At 38.6% G+C, this 22591-nt stretch overlaps 1 long non-coding RNA gene across 1 annotated transcript; it reads left to right on the top strand.

Moving 5' to 3' along the window:
- The first annotated feature begins 13570 nt into the window (after window positions 1–13570).
- Window positions 13571–19948, top strand: LOC121371946. Its single transcript, XR_005957864.1, has 3 exons — window positions 13571–13660; window positions 17053–17241; window positions 19866–19948. It is a non-coding gene; the product is annotated as an uncharacterized LOC121371946 (long non-coding RNA).
- Window positions 19949–22591: the final 2643 nt, after the last annotated feature.

Here is a 22591-nt window from a genome sequence, read left to right as displayed (position 1 = left end):
CTTCATTCTTGAGCTGGTGATACATGTCTACGGCTGTGTCCAAGTCCTTATCGGTTTGGTATTCTCCTTGCAACATCCCTGATTTGTCGTGTAATGATTCATTACAATTGAGAAGATAGTGGCCTCTTAACTGCTCTTGCTATCTTGCGCCTTTCCACGTTGATCGCCTAATGCCTAATATCATACGGCAGTCAGGATAATGACGTTCCCCATTACAAATAACTTTTAGCCATGATACTAGCCATGAGTGTGGGGTTACCGTATTCTTGAAGAACTTAACTAATTTAATATCGGAACCATTTTGGCCTTTATACGTTTCCGAACTTTGTTTTAATGTAAAATACGTAGAGGCCTTGGGACTGTCATTATCTTCTTTTACAGTGTGTGAAGTAAATAAAGACGAAAAACAACCTCTATAGAAAGTGTCGTATACACGATGATGTAAGCAATGGCAGAAAACGTATGCTGGATATTGATTTATTTTCATTTATATGCTATTTTCTGCATGTATATTTTAATTATATATGACTATTATACTCTTCAAAAAAGTAGAGGAACCTAAAATAGTAATGTTAATATAAACTATTAGACCGAATATACGTTTTGACCACAGACATCCCAGTAAAGAACGTTCAGGTCTGTTTATGAACACACCGAAACACATTCCATAGTTTGCACGTGCATCACGCAGTTTCCCCGTACACGTGCGTGGGGTGTCTTTCTCGATTTTGACAATTTCCAGGAAGGTCGATTAATCATTGTGGGACATTATTTCTGTCAATCTTTTTCATTCTGTTGATCATACAGTTGTTATTGTTTTGGTTTTAGTCATTTTCATTGTTTGAATTTGCGATTTACTGATTAAAAAACCCGTCAACTTTCAAATTTCTCTTCTGACTCCAATCATCCTTCAAGATCGTTGGTGGTCATAAAACCTACTGTAATACTGAACTACCGGTTGTAATGTTTGCCCAATTAATTCACTATTATCATATAACCATTCCCACAGCTAATATACATTACAATGTTGGCAATTGTAAATTCTTATAAGAGTTCCACTACTGAGTTTGTTTTGTATATATTCACCATAGTCAGCGTATTTAATTAATGACAATCATCGTTCTCAGCTATCAAGATATGACGTGGCAGGTGACAGTCAGTATCACGAGTTTGCTCCCTTTGCTTGTATGGCGCACTGTTCTAGACTTGTTCCTCAAGCTGTTTATCCCAAAATTTACATAAACGATAAACAACGTTCCGCTACTTACATTTTCCTTCATTTTGTTATGCGTTTAAGGAGAACATCTTTAATTGTTAAAACCAAAATAAATTCTTTTGACATTTATTTTCTGGGAGGGGGGGGGGGGGGGGGGGGGCGGGACGTAGCCCAGTGGTACAGCGCTCGCTTGATGCACGGTCGGTCTGGGATCGATCCCCGTTGGTGGGCCCATTGGGTTATTTCTCGTTCCAGCCGGTGCACCACAACTGGTATATCAAAGGCCGTGGTATGTGTTATCCTGTCTGTGGGATGGTGCATATAAAAGATCCCTTGCTGCTAATCTAAAAGTGGCGACAGCGGGTTTCCTCTATCAATATCTGTGTGGTCCTTAACCATATGTCCGACGCTATATAACCGTAAATAAAATATGTTGAGTGCGCCGTTAAATAAAACATTAAAATAAAAAAAATAAAAAATTCTGAGTCAGTACTTAAATTGACTGGACTACTACTCAATTTGAGCAGTTTCCCAGGTGTATGAAATACTGACCCTTGACCTCTTCCATAATTAATTGCGCTAAACCGGTAATAATTGGAAATAATAGTTTAGAAGTGTTATAGGATAAATCAAATTCGCTATTCATGTTTTAATATGATGTAAACGGTCAACGTCGCCTAGCTAATCAGAGCCTCGACAAATACCGAGTAGCATAGATTGAGATTTGCCATATTACAAATCACTCGAGACGAATCCTCTGTGTATACTGTGTTGAACAGAAGCTAGACCCGTAACCTAAAAAACAACAACAAACAAAAACAGCCAAGCAAATAACAGTAGCGAATTAAAAATAAAAAATAAAATTATTTGCCAAATAATACTTTATTTCTAACTGATAAATACTGAAAATTGCTTTGATTAATTGCGTACTTTTAATTTATAAAAATATGGTATCATTAATTTATACACTATTATGTTCTTTTTTAGTTGATAAATTCTATAAAATAAAAGAAGTGTAGTTGTTTTAGCATTTATTTGGTTTCATCCACTTCATATTGAAGTAGGTCAATATAACAAACCTCCCATAGATGATAGACTATGCCAGTAATAACCAAAGCAATGATATATTTCAAAGATTATATAATATTTGTCCGTCAGTTAGCAACTTCACAAAAATCAACTCGACGTTGTTTTACTGGATCCATCTACTTTGTTCTCACCAATGATTTCTTTTTATATACACCGGGTTATTGCTTTAAAATAAGGGAAAGCAAAGTGGGAATATCCTAAATTATTTATTGTTATGTATATACAATATGCATTGTTACCTATTTTTATGTTCACTTGCAGATGCTAGAGCCTATACATATCCAGGAACTTATGCTTTGATTTTTGGTGCCTTTAGAGCATCCCCTATAGAGAGCTTGTATGATGATACGCACGAACTGTGTTTGGATGCTAGGCGTGTAATGCTTTCTTTTCAGTATTCCACTAAGATTAAATCACTACTGATACGTCCTGTATATAATGCGGTGTTTGATAACAAATATACGAAGGTGTTTGATGCAAGGACGAATCCTTACATTTGGTCTTTGAAAAATTCTTCATATATTGTTTTACCACCTTGGTGTATCAAAATTGCGTTTGATCTGGCACATCTTAAAAAAGATCAAACAGATATGAACAATATTTGAAGACGATTCAAGACAGGTACCGTGATTACATTCCTGTTTATACAGACGGATCACGGGATGGGAATTTTGTGGTTTGTGCTACCGTTTTTCCATCAGTCAAAATGATTTCTATGATACTGCCGGATTTGGAAAATATAAAGGACTCTATTGCATTCAAATTTATTATGTTCACAGATTCACTTTCGTGTCTTCCAACTATGTAATTTGAAGCTGAAACAACCCTTAATTAGAATGGTGATGCAACAGTGCGTCTTTTTTCCATGATCAACAAAGACATTGTATTTTGTTTGTTGCCCAGCCATGCTTGCATCTGGGGTAATGGAAAGACAGATTCAGCTACCAGGTCTGCTTTGGGGTTGTCTCATGCCAGGGTTAGTGTAACTTTAATTGATTTGGAACAACATTAACCAATTTATCTTTTCAATTTGGCAAGCTGATTGGAACGATGTGGTTGCGAACAAGTTTCATTCTGCCACGCCAGTCCTGAGACAGTCTACTTAATGCAGATCATCTTTATATAAAAATACCTTTGTTTTCGGGTGGTACGGGATGCAGAATAAGAAACCGAGTTCGATTCACGCCAACTGATTCAACGTAGGACAGTGTAATCCTGACTTATTTGACTATTGATGTATTAGGTATTTACTGGATAAAATACCCTTATATCCCAACCAGTTCGAAAGGAAATAGGAATAAGATAGCACTTATATATCAGTTGTATAAAATGAAAACAACTTCTAAATTTCGGCAACTGTTTTGAATTATCGTCTGAAATAATTTAATTATTTTCTCACACTGTTGTATGTATACAAATGAATTCACTGACACCCAAAACATATTTTTGAACATAAATATGACAAGCAGCAGCTAGAAAACACATGTTTTAAATACATTCGACGGCCATCTTGGATTTCGCCACCTGGCGGAATTAGCCCACACTTTTGAGAGGGTCAACCCCGCTGCTTTTATTCAGAAGACTTTGGAAATATGAAAAACAGTTTACAACACCTTCAAACCTTGGTCATGAAACTGTATAAATGTGTCTCTACTATGCCTTTTATTTTGTTACTCACCAGTGCTGGCTATCAGCCCTATATTAATAATATTAAAGGTTAATTATATGATAAAGGAAAGATATAACCAGAGAAAAAAATATTTTGCCATGGTGTTGTCAAATATCAGGAAATGACAGTACGTCTCGTTTTAATTCTTACAAAGGCTATTTCAATTTTACTACAATTACTGACCATAAGTTAACTCTCTTCAATGGTGGTGTATTTCATATGATTTTCTCTACAAAAATTACGTAATTTCTTTAATTTGCTGTATAGTATACCCACTAAAGAAATCAGAATGATGTCAAGTATCAGGTGTCCTTGTTTTTCGATAAAGTTTGGAATATTTATGTAAGTATTCCAAACAAAAGATGGAATAACACGTTTACTCGTTATTGGGAATACAAAGTATACAGTACAATATATTTAAACCGTAGAGGTCATAGTTCATATTTTTATTATAAAGTTAACAATTTACATTGTTTGTTTTTTAAACTGATTACTCAGGTGAAATTGGTATATTTTCAGTAAAATCGGTATTCAACATTTCATCTGTCGATGTTGTAGTGATAAACGACGTCTTTGCTGATGCATTTCAAACAAGCATCAATTTGGACGCTATGCCAGTGGACGTTTTGTTCTATCAGTCGCATCTTGCCCAATTTACAGACGACACTCTCAACAATAGACTGGCCTATGAACCTGTGTGTCTTGCTGTAGCCTCAAGTTTACAAGATACATCTCCAGAAGTAAACTCCTGTAATGAAATGCTTATAACTTCTAATGGAATGCAAGATGAGCTACTGCCAGAACAAGCTGATGTTTTGAATGCCGTTATAAAGCATCTGAAGTGGAACAAATTAGTTCTGATAACCGATGAAGAATCAGGTAATTAATTTAAACCTAACTTTGCTAATACAAAAACATTTCAGGAATAGAAAAAATAACAACTCCCTTTTCAATTAAAGTTAAATCCTAATGGTGGCAAACTGAAAATCCAAACCAATTTAGTTCATAAGCCAGGACCTACAACTTGGGCAGATGTTACCATCTAGGGGGACGAATGGTCATAGTGATTTTTCTCAAAGTCTACCTCACTAGATGTGAAAAAGGGATACTACCATTACATGATGTACATGTATTTGTGTGTAACTAACATTTTTTTTACCCTACCCCCATTTCCATGCCAGCTATAGTTTCTATGATGCTATAGCTACAAATAAATCCATATCTTGTTTAAACAAATAAGTGCCATTGAAATTGGGGGTAGGGTTAAAAACTGAGTTACGCAGTGAAAGCTGTAAGTCCTGCAATGCTGTCATACTGTTTCAAAGACTATTTTTTTGGTTTTGTAAATCAGTGTGCGATTAGTGTGTGACCCTATTTTTTATGATGGCTACAGCTACAAATAAATCCACATCTTTTTTAAATGACAAGCTTAAAGGGACTTATTAATTTCATGAATCAACTTCTAATGTTTAACAATACTTCAACATCCATGTTCCAATTGATGTGCGTGAAAAAATTACTATTGATAGTAACTTTAGTCAAAATTCATGTTTTATCACATGACCTATTTGTCCAAAAATATATTCATATTTGCTCATCAACTCTTCTGATACATCATGAAATCACACGTTGTTATAACTTTTTCAAACTATGGAATCTGCATTGACACATAACAGGAGGCAATTTGGTTATGTATGTGTGTCAAAGAAACCAAGTTCAAGATCATTTATTGAAAGTCCATCTTTGTAGTACTATTTAAAGTACTCATATGGGTACTATAACTACAATACCAGTGTAATACCAAACTATTATGCGTTTCACAGTAATATCTTTGTGAAAATATTCCACATAGACAAGAGTTGAATTAATTATGGCCGGGGTAATATCGCTAAATAATTTAAATCTTTATAAAGTCTAAATAAGTAGTTTTATATAATTAAATACTCTCTTTGTGCAAATATTCCATTTATTTTATTTTAGTCGAATTGTATCAAAATAATGTTGTTGCTTTTTCTTTCACAAGCTACACCAGTAGTCTGCAGTCTGTAAAATGAAATGAGCTGTCTTTTCCAGTTCTCCTCTGTCACCATAGAGTTTGGTTTGTATGGTTGTTTCAATGGGCCACTCAGACTGTCTCAAACCTTGATATGTTGGGCACTGCTGTAGGATGTGCTCAGGTGTTTGGTCTTCATTACTGCAGGTTGATGAAAGTGCTAGCTTGAACATTTTGAACACGTGAGCATTTAGTCTTGTTTGTGGCCTGTATGGAGTCTTAATAGTGTTACTTGATCTACTCAGCTGAGAAGGTGCTAATCATCCCTTAATGGCCTAGGCTTATTGGCTGGCCTGATCAGGGTTTTCTTTTTGGAGAAGCTAACTCTGTGGTTTGGTTGCATTTGTTTTGCTCCTAGTTTGGTCAGCCTGTCGGCTTCCTCGTTTTCTGGGATGCCACAGTGGGCTGGGATTCATTATAGGGCCATTCGTCTTTTCTTTGCAAGTTCTTGGATGCCTTCCATTAGGTGAAGACGTTTATCCCCTTCTAACACTTGCAGGACTGAACGAGCATCTGACAGAAAGACGACTTGTTAACATTCATCTTTGAATGTCCTTAATCATGGTAGCAGCCTGCATTAGGGCTTGGGTCTCTGCATTATAGTTGGAACTGTAGGTGCTGGTTGGTATGTCTGGTTTGGAGATGTTTTCTGAGGTGAACTTAACAAACATGCCTGCATCTTCACTGGTCACAGCGTTTGTTGATGAGCCATATGTGTATGTATTGATCCAGGATTTTTCTGGGTACTGCTCATTGATCATGGCCATAGTCTAAGAGCATTTGACCACGTCACCTTGGGAGTTTCCTGAGGTTACTTGTGGGACAGATATACTAATCTGTAGATTAGCTTGTTCAGAAGTCCATGGATGTGGGAGATCTGCTGGACTAAATGGAAGAGTCTCTGTTAGATGGTTGGCTTTATGCTCTCTGATAAGTCTCCAACTTTGGTGGATTAAACTCCTGCGTTTGAGCCAGTTCTTTTTCAGACCCTCCATCCTCTGTTTCATTGGATGGCTGGGCATGTACCTGAATTTCTCTGTCAGGACCATAATCTTGGCTTCTCTCCTCTCAGCTGCGATTAAAAACCTCCAATAGCTTGTTGATTGCTGCGCTGCCAAGATGAATAAGCATCTCATTGGTGATCATGTCTGGACCTGGTGAGTTCTTGTTCTTAAGTTTCTTTAGTGCTACATGTAGCTCATAAATTGTGATCGGTCGTTGCATGGGTTCTCTCCCTTTGTTCTTTTCTTGCTTCTCGCTGCTGCTCAACACTGACATGTATGCTTCCCTGATCTGCCCTTCATAATTGTTAGCTAGATGATTAGCTGCTCGTTTCCCTGTCAGCATTTCTCCATTTTCTTTCAGTGTGATCTTTTGTCCTCTGTTATGCTCATACTTAAGTTGTGTTGTCAGTTTCCACAGTTTGTGTGCATCTCTCTCTAGATTTAGAGCTGCTGTCTTCTGTCTGCAACTGTTGCGTCTTGCCTGGATGTTTGCATTGAGATATTTTGTTGTTTTTTTCCTGCTGGAGCTTCATGTTGTTTTAATTTTGTGATTGTTCTTCTGCCATTTTCCTGGCATCAGATATGTCATTCTGCAGTTTTGATAGTTGGTTACTCCAGTAGGGCTTTGTAGTCTTTTCTAGCACTTCTTGGGATTGTCTCATGGGATGCCTTAAGAATACAGGTATTAAATTCCTTGACAACGTGGTTTATATATCTTCCTGTGACTTGCAAATCCTTGATGAGAGTACTTGTATGGTGTTTGAAGAGCCCCCATTTGGCCTTACTTATAGCCCCAGTGCGGAAGTGCAGGATCAATATTAACTCTTCCGTTGACACTGAGAATTACTGGCTTGCGATCACTGCCTACTGGGTTATGATCGCTGCCTCCTAACTGTTCACTCACATCTCTGTTCATGTCTCTCCGAATGTCTTCAAGGTTTGGGGTAGAGATGGTTGTTGGAGTGTCACTGAGACTGGTTATTATAATAAGTTGATTTTCATCTTGTCAGTTTCCACGTCTTTTCCTCGTCGATCCATGTGGTTGTAGCCCCAACTTTGTGAATGGCTATTGAAGTCGCCAACTGCCAAAATATTTGCTTTAAAACATTGATTGATTGATTGAGAGAGAAAGAGAGAGAGAGAGAGAGAGAGAGAGAGAGAGAGAGAGAGAGAGAGAGAGAGAGAGAGAGAGAGAGAGAGAGAGAGAGAGAGAGGTCATTAGGGCAGTAGAAATTTTGGAATGTGTAATTACTCTGTATTTGTCTTGACATTTATAACCTGGTATTGAGAATCGTGTGTATGTACTGCTGTCTCATAGACATGGATCACTGGTAACCTCTGATCTTCAGAGCTTTGCAGATGGGTGTCTTGATTACAGGAAATATTGATGCCTTTCTCATGTAGTGTATGTTCAAGTTCTGTTTTCTTGTTAAAAACTCCCTCAGCATTCCAGTGCATTACCTTGAGAGGTTGTTGCTTAATTACTGTTGTGCTGCCAGTAACTCTCCTCCCTCACCCCCTGGCACAAAAAGGCGAATGGGAGGGACCTCCAGTAGCATAGGATGGGCTCTTTCGAGGCATGGAGCCCGACGCTGCCTCATCCTGGGGGGGGGGGGGGGGGGGGGGGGGGGGGGGGGATCAGTGGGCGAGCATCATTTCTATTACATCTGTCTGTTGTTGTAGCCATATTGTGGATTTTTGCCATGTTTTTTTTGAAGAGCGCCAGTGGCCTAGTACCCCCATCTTCAACTCTTTATGTGTTCTGTAGGGGTTACCTCAACTTTAGCTCCTGGATGAAGATCCTACCCAGGAAGCACAGAGTTGAATTGGAATTTTGAATTTTCCTTCTCCTAGATAGACTTACGCCCTCTATCTGGTCATCTATTTACCCATAGTTGGGACAGGATTAGTGAGTGTCAGAGCATATTAATACGCCGATGGGTCATGCACCCATGAGGATCCAGCTGCTCCGAGATCCGCTCCAGTTTAGGCTAGGTCCGTGAGAGCCTAGTTACCATGGTGTGCCAAGCTGTGAGAGCAGGAGGAACTGAGGGAGTCTTGTCTGTGGAGAGGTTATGTACCGAAGGGTGGGACTTACGTGTATTGGCATCCTTTTCACCATGTCAGACTATCCGACGGCTGCAGTTGAAAGCGAGAAAGTTGTAGGCCTAATACTACACCAATAGACATATCACACAAACCTGTCATCATGGAAACCACCACACCACCAAAAAAGGTTTTATTTCATGGGAACCGTAAATTAAATGAACAAACATTCTTAATGTATGATTGGTCGTAACTGAAAACTGGTCTATTTCACAAACTTGAGCTGCATTCGTCATCACTGTAAACAGACTCTCACAGATCAGATTTTGGTTCTGAATTATCTACATCTGTGTTACAGTCTGTGTAGTGGATCTAACAGTAAGGGTTCAAGAGTATGTTGGACAATGTACTGAATGGCACAGCATTTTCCACTGACCAAGCTTCAACCAAGACCACTATGAGAGGGGTCACTGGCAAAGGAATGGTAGAACTGAATAACAAGGTGATTGGCATGTATTTAATGTTGTTCGGGGGAGTCACTGCTGGTGAGAGCCTTATTGCTCTATCGTTCTTCTGTTGTATATATTTTATCTTGGGCTTTCGGAAGGTTTGAGCTTTTTAAGTCACCATACATATAATTCATTTCAATGGTTTTAAAGATATGGATTGTTTCAGTGGAGATACGAAGTCATACAAAGTGGCCCAAGAGAACTTGAACTTTCATACTACACTTCTTAAACATAGCCTTTTTTCCATGGCAAGGGACAACAGAGTTATTATCGCATCACGTTAGTGCGTGTTATAAGGGACAGGACAGCCACGTTTCCTTCGACCAATTCCCCTATGATTAGCTAATATCAGCTTTATAATTTAGCTACTTCTGAAAGCATCACTGATCAAGTTTGCCCTGTACAATGGCTTATTTTCAGTCTTATTAGCTCCTGTACAAATCTTCTAACAGGACAGTAAGTTTCATCACTGCAGTGTCGTGACGCTGAAGCATTAGACACCCGTTTCACCATATACGCGCAACTCTACAAATCACTTTGTAATGAAAAAAAAGAAGAAGACAACTTCAGAACTGTGAATACATGACATTCCAGAAACAGAGCTGGTCAAAAGTCAATACATTCCAGAAATGGCCTGTTTGTTTTCAAAGTACATTGCCGGTGTCTTTTCGAAAGATCTTTCTGTAAATAAGACATGCATTTTGGTTACGTATTTGCGGGATGCCACTTGAATTTGGTAAACCTATGTGAATGAAATCCGAAAAACGTTTGTCTTTACCAGAATACATGTATTTCTAAATTGATTGATTTGTGAATCTCGATTTAGTGTTTGATTTCGTATACCACATGATGTTGATCACTTACTAAGTGTCCTTACAGGCGCGTGTGAAGAGGTGGGTTTTGGGGTGTAACCAAAGACCCCCCCCCCCACCCCCACCCCCAGTCCCCCCCCCCCGCCCTCCCCCCCCCCCACCCCCCCGACCCCCCCCCCCCCCCCCCCCCCCACCCCCGCCCCCCCCCCAGCCCCCCCCCCCCCCCCACCCCCCCCCACCCCCCCCCACCCCCCCCCCCCCCACCCCCCCACCCCCCCCCCCCCCCCCCCCCCCCCCCCCCCCCCCCCCCCACCCCCCCCCCCCCCCCCCCACCCCCCCCCCCCCCCCCCCCCCCCCCCCCCCCACCCCCCCCCCCCCCCCCCCCCCCCCCGCCCCCCCCCCCCACCCCCCCCCCCTCCCCCCCCCCCCCCCCCCCCCCCCACCCCACCCCCCCCCCCGCCCCCCCCCACCCCCCCCCCCCCCCCCCCCACCCCCCCCCCCCCCCCCCCCCCCCCCCCCCCCCCCCCCCCCCCCCCCCCACCCCCACCCACCCCCCCCCCCCACCCCCCCCCCCCCCCCCCCCCCCCCCCCCCCCCACCCCCCCCCCCCCCCCCCCCCCCCCCCCCCCCCCCCACCCCCCACCCTCCCCCCCCCCCCCCCACCCCCCCCCCCCCACCCCCCCTCCCCCCCCCCCCACCCCCCCCCCCCCCTCCCCCCCCCCCCCCCCCCCCCCCCCCCCCCCCCCCCCCCCCCCCCCGCTAAAGAAATATTTTCTTTTATTCAGTCCAGTATTAGGCTATTCCTCCGTGTCCAGGAAAAACGTAGACAAAAGGGCAGGCTTGGTCCATATTCAACACCACCTTCCGATCCAGACCACGATATGACTATTAATACCATTTAGCGTACCAATCATTCATTTGGTCTATTAAAGATACCAGACAAAAACAATATTTAAATTTTGTTTAATTAATTATCTAAATAAATTTGTTAAATGTATTAGTCCATTCAATTATTATCAAAATTTTCAGCAGCCTTGCAAAAGAAAAGTAAGCCTACTCTCAAACGCATTTTTTCTTAATCTTCTTGTTCTAATTTACTATCTCCAGCTTCTCTTATTATTGTTTTAAAATATCCGACTATAGATGTCAAAAATGTGTGCGCGATACTAGGTTGAACTCGCTACGGTTGATAACGAAAATGGGTTACATGCATAAACTACATGATGATAAGTATATATTTACTTCTGTTCAGCATCTATTCTGAAAAAACAGCTCTGTACTATTTATTTCCGGGTTAAACCCCAATGTTCCTGGATTAGCTCTTGACCTTAGGAAATAGGAAAATTTGTTTGGCCCGGTAGGGGACATGATTTGTTTTAGTAGTACTCTCAGAATATTTTGTAACTTAAGCTATTGTTTTAATTAAAGAATACCTTTTATGTGTTCCTTGTTTCTGTAGATCTCAACACAAATACGATAACGACACCTTTATCGGAAAACTCATCAGAATTCATAATGTTTAGTCTTGATAACTACACAGACAGCAGCAGTGTTTACAAAATGCTAAACCAGTCTTACCACACACGGGCTCTTAATGAAGAACTGCAGTTTGTACTTTTCTGCTCTACTTTATGTGTCTCCAGTGTGATAAATGAAGTAAGTAGTATAAGATTTTGCAGTCAAATCAACGTTTCTTATATAAATCTCTCTCTCTCTCTCTCTCTCTCTCTCTCTCTCTCTCTCTCTCTCTCTCTCTCTCTCTCTCTCTCTCTCTCTCTCTCTCTCATATCGATTATTGGTTTTCCTTTTGTTCTAAGATCGATACCCGTCAGTGGGCCAATTGGGCTATTTCTCGTTCCAGCCAGTGCTCCACAACTGGTGTAGCAAAGGCCGTGGTATGTACTATTCTGTCTGTGGGATGGTGCATATAAAAGACCCCTTGCTGCTAATCGAAAAGAGTTGCCCATGAAGTGGCGACAGCGGGTTTCCTCTCTCAATATCTGTGTGGTCCTTAACCATATGTCTTACGCCATATAACCGTAAATAAAATGTGTTGAGTGCTTCGTTAAATAAAACATTTCCTTCCTTCCTTTTGTTCTAGGTAATTTCATTTGACGAAAAACATCACAACAAAACTGCGCTGAAAGTGATTTCGAAATGGCTGCTTATTTTACCTGTAAAAGATCAACTAGTTTTAGAATCATGCGCCAAGGACCTCGACAATGTTGCTGTTATCACTTACCCACCTTCTGCACAGAAAGAGATGATGAACATGACAGAGGTGTGTTGTTACTTATCATGGATACAAAGCACAGTAACATCTTCCATCTTTTAATTACTGAAAACCCCACCAAAGAAAACATCAATACTCAGCACAGTGCGCAAAATGGTTTATGCAATTTCTGTATACAAGTACATTTACGTATATCGAAAGTGAAAGGTTTTAAGATAATAAAATATATATAGCTAGGGTAATAAATATAATAACAAACTTGGTACCAGTTTTTATCAAACTTATGTCCCCCATGAAATATTTTTCAATTGTCACGAGCTAAAGAAATTATTTCAATCGTGACATAAATTTGATAATAATTGTTAACTCGTTTAGTATCCTCTATATAATTCACCAAAGTTTGATATCTCTTCCGAACGTAGTCATTTCGATTTTCACATCTGTCACAGACGCCTACGAGAGTGTTAGATCTCCTATAATGCAGTTTGATTTTGTAATGGTTGTTACATGTGCACGTTTCGTGCTCATGTGCAGATGGAATGTAAGATAGGTCTATTGACATAAACGGTGCATGTGGTATAAAGTTGCAACCTCTTACAACATAAACAATTACTTTATAGAACACAAGATTTAGTTATGTTCAAAACCTGCATAAAGTCTGATTGATTTTCTTGCCTTGCAATCATTTCTTCAAGATGATATATATATGTGATGAAATGTTTATGCCACCATACTTGTAAAGAACACAACGACACTTTTATGTTTCTTTACTTACACAGTAGACGTGTCACCAGAACAGTATTTTTAACAGATTAAATGATGTGTCGAGGTGCTATTAAAGAAACAAACATTTGTTAATTTATACGAGTTGCAATTCATTACAGAATTACAGTGTTTATACCGCCAAATTTATTGACAGGGTCTACCGTCAGAGCTGTACAAAATTCTGAACGACATTGGTAGCCACAATACTACAGAACCTATGTCAGTTGAAGCCACCCGCCACAACATTACGGAATTATTCACAAAGGTACACAATTTCTTCTTTGTTATCTCTCTGAAAATAGAACAAATCCAATGTCAAAGGCCAATATTTCCCCATTCATATATATCAATTTAATCACAGCACAACCAATGCTATGATAGCCAGAATAAAGTGGAATTCAAACTTAATTGATAAACATAGTACGCCATATTTGTTTGTAATTAAATATATCAACTGACTGTAACCACCATTCAAGTTCTTCTTTTGTTTCCTTATTTATAGCTAACACAGTCTCATAAGATTCTTGACGTAAGAAAAGTTTCCACTTTCCATATAATTTTGCTAAAAATATCGCAGATACAAATACTCGAAATGTGTCTTAACGGATATCTCTCTTTTCATCTGTAACAACCCGTTAGCTAAGTAATTATGTCTGGATAGTTTACCCAATATAATCCAACACTTGTATTGGGTCTAAATGTCTTTTTTTCATGATTAATGTCAATACCTAAATCCTGCAGTTTGTGAACCAACACATCACTATGATCAGTATTCAGTGCATTAGATGCCACCAATTACAAGTTGTCCACATACAATACTAACACCCAGTGACCCGAGAAAACATATAATAGGTCTTAAACATTTAACAAAATAATATGGACTACTTAATACAAAGTCTCTCTCTCAAGACATTGTCTGTATTCTTTATGTATAGGAACATGTAATGTCCAGAAAAACAAATAATCGTCACTGAATAATACTATACACTGTTCTAATGTTATCATTTCTGTTTGAGGTTGCTTCACAGTAGCTATTTAAATATTTCAAAGTATAAATCAAATGTAATTTTATGAGGTGTTCTTGGATACACAACCTAAACATGAAACATAACGTCGGAGTACAAACACAAAACTATATAGCACCGATATTCAATAAACGTTCAATTTCGCCATCTATTAATAAAATTTACTTGGGTGTAAATATTGGATTTGGAAATATGAACGGATGTGGTTGGTCTTTAAATGGAATCTCAACACCATTAATAATCCAGTTTGTTAAAACCGGTGACAAGTCAGTGTTGCGTATTACATTATAGCAATATGTGCAATAACAATATAGATACATTTTGTGATGTAGCAGTGTAGAGATATTGTAAATCATATCGACCTGGAAATGAATCATGACTTTGATATCGCAGATTACTGTTACTAGGCTTATACGATAACTGTTTCTTAAACATGTATACCATACTTCAACTTTACAGAAAACATATTTCACGATATGATATAGATACTTGAAAAATAGTTAATGACATAAGACATCAGTTTTATCCTGTGGGGGCAAGAATGGAGAATATCCTTTCAGTCAGAACAGCATAAAACCGATATTCTGCATTTTCAATTGGTTGTGACCTTTACCCTATAATGCATCTAAAACTGAGGGGAAATAATATTTTATTATTTGTTTAGCTCAAGTATTATTATACTGTTAAGCAAAGTAAATTAACTCTATTGATATGCAGGGCATACGTCAAATGACTAGTGTAAGTTTATCACCCTGCTTTAATCTGTCAACATCATGTGCGAAAACAAACAGTAACACGATGAAAAATGCAATAAAGTATAATAATGAAGGGTTGAAAATTAGCAGTCGCCCGGTCGCCCATGCCGACCTTTATTGGCTAAGGGCGACCCAAATATTTTAGCTGCATAAATTGGCTGTTCTAGCATTTTTCTTTACCTCTGTATTAAAACTTATCTTCAATCTGTATCATTTAATGGTAATTTGTAACCAAACATTTTTATTTATAATGGATTTTTTTTAATGTCATTTGGGTCGGTATTGATTTAAAACTTAATACTATGTTTTTTAATATTAATTTTAACTTTACTCATTATGAAGTTACATTCTTTTTGACGCAAACGGACTATGTACATGGTTATTATTATACATGGTTATTATTCAACAAAGAAAATTCTAGTTTTGATTTTCGCTGTGCAGTTAAATTGGAAGGCTAGTTGAATTTGAGAAGGGCCAGTAAGATTTTTCGACAACATGCCCTGCTGGCGACCATGGTTTTCATGTTAATTTTCAACCCTGATACTGGTTGTCAATGTAATCGTGAACTGTAACAATCATCAATTTATAATACCATATCTAACGAATTTTATGTTTAAATAACAGCAATGCTTGAAAAAGACAAATCAAGGCTACCACACACACACACACACACACACACACACACACACAGAGAGAGAGAGAGAGAGAGAGAGAGAGAGAGAGAGAGAGAGAGAGAGAGAGAGAGAGAGAGAGAGAGAGAGACACACACACACACACACACATATATATATATATATATATATATATATATATATATATATATATATATATATATATTTGAATTATTTCAAAACTAAACGTATTAGAGACTAAGGTGCTCTATTAACAATTACTTATTAAGAAAACTGAGAAAAATATTAATGACCAGTCATATATTACATGTGATATTTTCGTTTAATAAATGTCTAGATGGCCTAAACGAAACGATACCGTTTACACGTGTAAACGTACCAGCAATAATTATAAACAACTATAAATAAATTACCTAATTCAGTTTGAAACATTCCATCGCTGAAGTCAACTTGGCCCATAATTTAAAGTCATTTCCACATACCGCATTGATTTGCATATGCCGTCGAACAATGGCCTATATGCTTTTTTTTACAGCACGTCTACTGTCATTAAGTTTTAAATCCGATGGCAGTTTAATCCTTAATGGCCTGAAACTCACCCTGCATATCACTGTCTATTTCACCTACAGCATCTAGCGAATGGGACGGAGCAGAGCCGCCATCACAGGAACAACGCTTGCTTTGTACTTCCAAAGAATCTAAAATATACATATCACTAGTTCTTCCAAAGAATTATGTCTATCATTTAACTCCTTTAAGTTGATTTCTATAGACTGTAAAAATGTTTTTTAAATACAGTTATATGAATTTTCAACAGTTTTCTTGGGACATAATTATAATTATTATTATACCTATTATTGTTGGTAGTAGTAGTAATATTTTAAAACAAATTAAATTGTTTATTTATTTTGTAGTTGTAAAAAAAAAAAAACATCAAAATTTCAGAAACCAATGTTTTATATTGAAAAATACGGTTGTTGCTTTTTTTTTTCTTTTTTTTACAAACAAATTATTGTTATTGAAAAAGAAAATATAGATATATTATCCGATTGCTCGTTGATATGCATGGAACTTGGGACTTGGGAAGCCACGTTATGCTATGACATCGCTTCGCAAAATTACGTCAATGGTACCACTAATGATGACTAATGACATACGTATCCTTTGTTTCCATTTTGCTGTGTTTATATTAATTTTTTTTAGCAAAGTTGAGATGACGACTTAGTATAAAAGTCTGATTTGCAGATATTACAGTCGCAGACCTATTGCTGGAGAAGTGATATCAAAACTTTGTATTATAAACCGGGTCGTTCCAGACAGCTCAGTTCCGTGGGGTACGTGAATCGCTCTGGCCACGTTGCAACATACAGTGATATTTTCCCAAACACCATGTATGGTCTCAACCATAGAACATTCACAGTTTCAACAAATATTGTAAGTGAATATTAGTTATCACCATCGTCATTAGTAGTAGTTATTTTTCGTGCTGGGGTGTCGTTAAACATTCATTCATTCATTAGTAGTAGTAGCAGTAGTAGCAACAGTAGTAGTGGTAGTGGTAGTGGTGGTGGTAGTAGTAGTAGTAGTAGTAGTAGTAGTAGTAGTAGTAGTAGTAGTAGTAGTAGTAGTAGTAGTAGTAGTAGTAATAGTAGTAGCAGTAGCAGCAGCAGCAGCAGCAGCAGCAGCAGCAGCAGCAGTAGCAGCAGTAGTAGCAGTAGCAGTAGCAGCAGCAGCAGTAGCAGCAGTAGCAGCAGCAGCAGCAGCAGCAGCAGTAGCAGCAGCAGCAGTAGCAGTAGTAGTAGTAGTAGTAGTAGTAGTAGTAGCAGTAGTAATTCTTTATTTTTATTTTACTGTATTGCTGTATTATTTACTTTATTTTATTTATTTTTACACCATAAAACATCATGTCGGTCTCAACATAGTGCACTAGAAGCTTATTGTTACAGCATAAAACGTCTTATTGGTCTTTCGTGTTGGGGTGTTGTTAAAATTCTATTCTATTCTATTCTATTATATTCTATTCCGATTGGTCAGTGTTATGCCACATGCGTTTCTGTTCCATATCATATTGTACTGTTCTGTGTAGCAAGGCAATTAAAAATTAATTCTGAATTTATAACTGAAGCGAATAAATAGCTGTGGCTTAAATGTGTTCGGTTAATCCAGATTTGAACGGAAAAAAGTAAGCACCTCTGGACCAATCTGGTTGCCGTAAAGTGTAGATCTATAGCCGCAAAGAAAATTTAATATATACTCCTCAAAAAAAGTAGGGACACCTGAAATATTAATGTTAATATCAACTATTAGAACAAATATACGTTTTGACCACAGACATCCTAATAAAGAACGTTCAGGTCTGTTTGTCAACACACCGAAACACATTCCATAGTTTGCACGTGCATCACGCAGTTGGCCCGTACACGTGCGTGGGGTGTCATTCTCGATTTCGACAATTTCCAGGAAGGTCGATTAATCACTGTGGAACATTATTTTTGTCAATCTTTTTCATTCTGTTGATCATACAGTTGTTATTATTTTGTTTTTAGTCATTTTTACTGTCTGAATTTGCGATTTACTGATAAAAAGAACGTCAACTTTCAAATTTCACTTTTGACCCTAATCGTCCTTCAAGATCTTTGGTGGTCATGCCACCTACTGTAATACTGAACTACCGGTTGTAATGTTTGCCCAATTAATTCACTATTATCATATAACCATTCCCCACAAATTTTTAAGGTATATTAACCTTAAACATTTGGCAATTGTAAATTCTTATTAGAGTTTCCCTACTTTTTGTGAAGAGTATAATATATACTGAACTGTTGGTAGTAGTGTTTTATATAATATTTGTTTTATATAATATTTGTTATAAACATATACAGTAAAGTATACTTAGAACGAACACGCTTACAACTACTGTATACAACGAACTGGTCGTAACGTCCTTTTTTCACGATATATACTATTAATACATTTTAATGTATAGAACGAACTATGTATAACGAATTAACTGTTATAAGTAACCAAATATTTTGTCCCAAATTTGTGAATCGCTATGTAAATTAGTGTTTATACAACGAACCGAACATAAATGAAATGTTACTTAGAGCAAAAATTGCAGTGCAGAAAACACGACCACACAAAATAGCCCAAAGAATGGTGCCAATAAGGGATACAGTTACTGAACAATTAACAGAACGTTCTCACTTCACTGCACTGCAGGCAGAGATGACAAGACATGCGACAAAAAACGAATAACACTAAAAAAAAAATAACTTAGCAGCAATTCGCACGGCTCATCATAACCTCATCGTGTATGTTTTGTAACGGGTTGCTTCAAAAGTACTATTTCTTGTGACAATCAACAAAGTTCAAACGACATTGACGATCACACGCCATTGAAATGTAGAGTAAACTGGCGACCCCGGTTTCGTATGTTATCCAATATGGTCGACTTTGGAAATCAAAAAGGCCAAATTCTTCAAATGTGTAGAACGAACTACTACTATAACGAACTAATCATAATGGTCCCTTCCAGTTTGTTATAACGGTACTTTACTTTATATTATTATTAATATTATTATTATTATTATTATTATTATTAATTTTTATTATTATTCTTTTATTTTTTTTGCTCCATAAAACTTAATTTTACTTAATACTAACTGTAATATTGACTGTTGGTGGGATAAAAGGAGCAAGGTTCTAGTGGATTTGATGTGAATGACTTATTTCAAATAATAAATAACAACAACAATAGCACACAGTGGCGTGGCGTGGGTTGCCAGCGCCCAGGGCAAGGCAAGTATTGCGCCCCCTAACCAGTGGATTGTTAGCACTCACCGAGTCCCTTCCACCAGTCCAGCATTTTGCACCCGGGGTAACCGCACCGGTGGCCCCGCCCACGCTACGCCACTGACAACAAAACAAAACAAACAATATACCAAGACATTTAGTTTATAACATTTTATTTCAATTTGTGATATGAGATTGAAGGTTTCTTGGGAGGGGTACATATCGTATTCAAATAATTAAGGCGACATGCTTTTTGTTTTCAGTGGCCTCCTTTTGTAAACAAGAGTGAAGTAAACGGGACTGTGGAATATAATGGCTTTTGTATCGATTTGCTGAAGGAAATGGCGAAATCACTCAATTTCACGTAAGCTGTCTTCGTCCATATTTCTCGTTCTTTGTGTTTTATCCACTTCTGCCTGTTTATTACTACATTGTATTTGTCAGATATACATTTGTGATATTAGTATTTGTCTCTTCATAACCCAAATAATTAAAACTATAATATAATCTAAAACGACTTAATTTCAGACATGTACTAATAATACAGACAACAAAGCTAAATTAATGTAATAAAAATGGCGTAGCATTTGTTTATTATCATATAATGAAATACACAAAAAACGATCCCTATAGCAGACACGAGGTGGCCAGGCATCGACTAATGCGCCTACCCCATCCGAGGTTTTGCTCTGGCAGCACAGTCGCACCCTTCCTAGGTTCCCCAAAGGGAGGGCCTCCTGGTGCACCCCTCATGTGCATAAAGGCAAGCACGAGGGTCCCCAACGAGAATGCCCACATACACATCCCTTCCGAGTGTCCACCAACGAAAGGTGGGGTGCACCTACCTAAGCCGTTATAGCTTACCTATCTCCAACGAGGGTTACCAACGTAGAGATAAATGTGTCCGGCCACCACCAAACCGCCACAGGACTCGTCTATACGAGGACACCCCACTCACTAACAAAACAATGTACCGAGCTTACATGCAGTTTAGTAGCCATAAAAAAACATTGGTGGCCCCCTTGAAAAAAGCTTGTAAAGCATCTTGCAAGGTACTTAAAAATATATCATTCCCTATGTTTGACAAATGAACCCCATCTGCTCTGAAGAGTCCCTGATCCTCAATCACTATCTCATGTTTTATTCCGAATCCCCCATTTTCGCAAACCCACTTTAACCCGTAACGATTCACTCGTTATAGTTTATGGATTATACCCGAATTTGCTTCCGCTCCTCGCCACACGATTCGGGGAAGCATAGAAGACCTCCGGATGAATACGTTTAAGCTCCCCCAAATCCCGAAATATCATTTCCCCCAACTCCTTGCCCCAACATTGGACCAGATCATATGAGCCCAAATGTATAAGTATTATGTCCGGTGAGGAATACCTTTTAAGCTTTTGCTTTAGGTAAGGCAATGGGTTAGACCACCTCTGGCCCCGTACTCAAAACCATTTCACTCGACAATTCACCAATCCAAGATCAGAACCAATTGGGCGACCAACAGCTCTTCGGTATGCCCAGTAGATTATGGATGATCCCACCAACCAGATATCTGGAGAAAAAAAAAGCACACATGTAATAACAGATTCAAATCAACCATGGTATTCGTATATACCGAAGGTATGCGTTTGAGCTCCACCGACCCCACAATTTAATCTCATCTGTGCTGACTCCCTGCATAGCTGCTGTAGTTGCAGCCCCAATCCTGAAAGAATGTGCTCGAAAACATTTGCTATCCACCTGTAAAAAACTTAAACATTTGGTTAAGATTCTTGAGAACTATGATCGTGTAACAACTTTGCCATTGAAATGAATGAATAAATAAATAAATACTGCCCCTAGATCTAATTTTCAAATAAGCTTGCATTAACTGCACCGGGCATACCAAAGAATTTTGAATTTCTAATAGTCGTAAAGTAGTGCCTACACCTAACTGGTCAGTTTTGGATTGTCTAATCGTTATTTCCATCATGTTTGGATGCATGGAAATATCAGATAGAAAAAGAGGCCCGTTATTATCGGCCTGTGTTGTGAAGACAATTTCCCCAACCCGTAAAAATGCAAAAAACGCCAGGGAAAATATGGCTTCAAACATTAAGGTCTCATAATTTGAGGAACAGACTGCATGTAAAGCACGAGGTAGCTTCACCAAAATCGCTAATGTGATAGGTGCTCTAGTACTGACTCTGTGAACAGTCTTTCTCAAACCTTGTAACATTTTCCGCACAATGAAATGATCCGATGGATCAGTCAGACCCTGCATCCTGTGTTCTCGGCTAATTGCCGAAATATGCACTGCAACTGTCGATGGAGCCTTATTCTGTAACGACAAATATGCATTATACTGTACGACGTGACTTAATGATGCTGGCCAGACGTGTTTCATCACTGATTCCCCCCTAAATTTAGCAAATGACTGCAAAGCAGTCCAAAATGAGCTCCAAAGATTTAAACGCGGAAACAAATTCGGCCAAGAGGGTAATTGAACAATTAGTCTAAAACCATTTGGGTACGAGATTAATTATAACAAACAGGTCTCACTCCACTCTTTGTTTTTTCGAGACAAAGGAATTTATAGCTCGGTAATTGGCATTCGCCAAAATATATTTAATAATATCCTAGTTAGTCTCCTCATTTTTGCTTTGTCTGTATCCATATCTTTATTTATATGCATCTCTCTGTCTCTCTCTGTCTCTCTCTGTCTCTGTCTCTGTCTCTCTCTCTCTCTCTCTCTCTCTCTCTCTCTCTCTCTCTCTCTCTCTCTCTCTCTCTCTCTCTCTCTCTCTACAGACAGGGGACAACCTAGCATCGTGTCTAACGTTTGTTTTTAAAGTTGTTATAGTAAAGGCATTCATTCACGGATTTAGTGGGCATTATTTCTCTATATATGAATTATAAATGGAAATTACATTCTTTTGGAATACCAATCTAATTAAAATTAGCTCCACTATTACATGTGGATCTAACACCAGCCAGTTGGAGCTCA

This window comes from Gigantopelta aegis, chromosome 4, assembly GCF_016097555.1.
Source record: "Gigantopelta aegis isolate Gae_Host chromosome 4, Gae_host_genome, whole genome shotgun sequence".
NCBI classification, from domain to species: domain Eukaryota; kingdom Metazoa; phylum Mollusca; class Gastropoda; order Neomphalida; family Peltospiridae; genus Gigantopelta; species Gigantopelta aegis.
Note: the sequence above shows the minus strand (reverse complement) of the source record. Positions and strands in the feature narration are given on the sequence as shown.